This window comes from Malaclemys terrapin, chromosome 15 (genome assembly GCF_027887155.1).
Source record: "Malaclemys terrapin pileata isolate rMalTer1 chromosome 15, rMalTer1.hap1, whole genome shotgun sequence".
NCBI lineage: Eukaryota > Metazoa > Chordata > Testudines > Emydidae > Malaclemys > Malaclemys terrapin.
In genome coordinates, this window is record NC_071519.1 from 15,883,010 (window position 1) to 15,885,509 (window position 2,500).

The 2,500-nt window shown below is 75.0% G+C and overlaps 1 non-coding gene across 1 annotated transcript; it reads right to left on the bottom strand.

The window, feature by feature from the left end:
* Nucleotides 1–1,865: 1,865 nt before the first annotated feature.
* LOC128823852 (5S ribosomal RNA) lies at nt 1,866–1,984 on the bottom strand. Its single transcript, XR_008442086.1, has one exon. It is a non-coding gene; the product is annotated as a 5S ribosomal RNA (ribosomal RNA).
* Nucleotides 1,985–2,500: the final 516 nt, after the last annotated feature.

Below are 2,500 nucleotides of genomic sequence, written 5' to 3' on the forward strand. Positions count from 1 at the left end.
AAAATTTTCAAAGTCCCCGTTCCGCCACCAGGTCAACCCGCTGAATCTACCGGGTTGACCTGGCGGCCGGTTTGCTTTCCGGCCACCAGGTCAACCCAACGGATTCGACGGGTTGACCTGGTGGCCGGTTTCCTTTCCGGCCCGGGTGTCACCCCACTCCGAGGGCTGCGCGGCAGCGGTCCTGAGGACCACAGAGGGGGGGCTTAATAGTCGAGAGGGAGCAGGTCCGGGGAAGGCTTAGCAGTCTTCCCCCGGGCGGTCCGTTGGGGGAGGCTTAGCAGTCGTCCCCAGGGCGGTCCGGGGGTGGGGGGAGGCCTCACAGTCGTCCCTCGGAGAGCCGGGTCGGCGGCGGTGGCGGGCGTCAGGCTTTACGTCCAGCCTCCGGAAGGTGCGCGTCCTCGGAGGCGATGCAGGCGCCGCAAAGGGGCAGCCTCCGAGGCAGGGAGCGGAGCACCGAGGCTGGGGAGAGGGGAGCAGGAGCCGGGGGCTGGGGGGGGTGGGGTGGGGGGGGGGGCGTTCAGGACAAGCGGTCAAGCCCCGGGGAGCAGCTGTCAAATGTTCCAAGTCCCCACTCGGCCACCAGGTCCACCCCAGTCTAGCAATGGGGTTGACCTGGCTGATGGCCGGTTAGTGTCAAGGTAAACTCACCGTCGTCCACAGGAGGGCAGCTCTCAGGCCGTCCGGCTGCGGCTGACTCTGGGGCGGTGCCCGGTCCCGGCAGCGAGGGGCGGGGGGGGGGCGCGGAGCGACACGGAGCTAACCGGCCCCCGGGGCCGGGGGCGCCTCCCGCGACTTTGGGGGCCGCGGGTCGTCAGTGGCGTGCAGGCCGGGCCTCTCCCGGGGGATTCGGGGGGGGGGGGGGGGCGGTCCTGCGGGCCGGGCGCAGGGGGCTCGAGCGAGCCCGGGCCGGTCCGCCCCGGGGCCGGGGTCTCCGCCTGCGGCTCGGGGGGGCGCGGGTCGTCGGGGGAGGAAGCCCGGGGGAGCTGCACGCCGGCCTGCCAGGCCAGGCCAGGCCTGGCCTGGGTGGCCGCGGGGGGATTCGGGGCGGTCCCGCGAGCCGGCGGCCGGGCGCAGGGGGTCCGAGCGCGTCCGAGCGAGTCCGTCCCGGCCCCGGGGTCTCCCCCTGCGGCTCTGGGGGGCCGTGGGTCCCCGCTGGCGGAAGCCGCTGGGCGCTGGACACCCGCCGTCCGTCCCGCCTGGCCAGGCCTGGCCTGGGTGGCCGCGGGGCGGGGGATTCGGGGCGGTCCCGCGAGCCGGCGGCCGGGCGCAGGGGGTCCGAGCGCGTCCGAGCGAGTCCGTCCCGGCCCCGGGGTGTCCCCCTGCGGCTCTGGGGGCCGTGGGTCCCCGCTGGAGGAAGCCGCTGGGCGCTGGACACCCGCCGTCCGTCCCGCCTGGCCAGGCCTGGCCTGGGTGGCCGCGGGGGGATTCGGGGCGGTCCCGCGAGCCGGCGCCCGGGCGCAGGGGGTCCGAGCGAGTCCGTCCCGGGCCCGGGGCCTCCCCCTGCGGCTTTGGGGGCCGTGGGTCCCCGCTGGCGGAAGCCGCTGGGCGCTGGACACCCGCCGTCCGTCCCGCCTGGCCAGGCCTGGCCTGGGTGGCCGCGGGGCGGGGGGATTCGGGGCGGTCCTGCGGGCCGGCGGCCGGGAGGGTCCGGGCCAGTCCGCCCCATGCCCGGGGTCTCCCCCAGCGGCTTCGGTGGGTCCTCCGCGGAGGAAGCCGGGTGGGGAGCCGGACCCCAGGCGCCCAGACCCGTGACCTGCGGCCGCGACCTCCGACTCGGCAGGAGCGACGAGGGGCTTTCCGGCCCGTCCCCCCCCTCTCCTTCCTCCCCAGAAAAGGAGAGAGAGCTGGCTCGGACCGGGAAAAGCTGCCTACGGCACCTGGGATTCCCAGGCGGTCACCCATCCAAGTACTAGCCAGGCCCGGGACGGTTTACCTTCCGAGATCGGACGGGATCGGGGGCGTTCGGTCCGGTATGGCCGTAGGCACCCGGCCCCCGCGCCTCCTCGCCCGCTTTCCCCTGCCGACGCCCGGGCCTGCCGCACGGTGAGCCCCGGTCGGACTGCCCCCCTGCGGCAGGGCCCCCGTCTCTCGCGGGCCCGGTCCTTTTTTCCTTCTCGAGCTCCGGGGCCCGGGCTGGCCGCCAGAGCCCCTCCGCCCGCCCGCCCTCCCCGGCGTCGGGGAAAATATTGTCCCGGACATCCAGTGCGCCCTGATCCTGTCAGCCGGGGGGGGGGGTGGGTGGGTGGGGGGCAGTCCCTCGCTGCGGCCGGGGAGGGTGAGCCCAGGGCGGCTTGCCTGCCGTCCGAGTCCCCTCTCGGCCACCAGGTCAACCCCGAGCCGAAAGGGCTGAAAATTTTTCAGAGTCCCCTCCCGGGCACCAGGTCAACCCATGGAATCGAACGGGTTCGCCTGCTGGCCGGTTCGCTTCCCGGCCACCAGGTCAACCCGTAGGTTTGAACGGGCACGCCCGGTGGCCGCTTTCCCGTCCGGTCACCAGGTC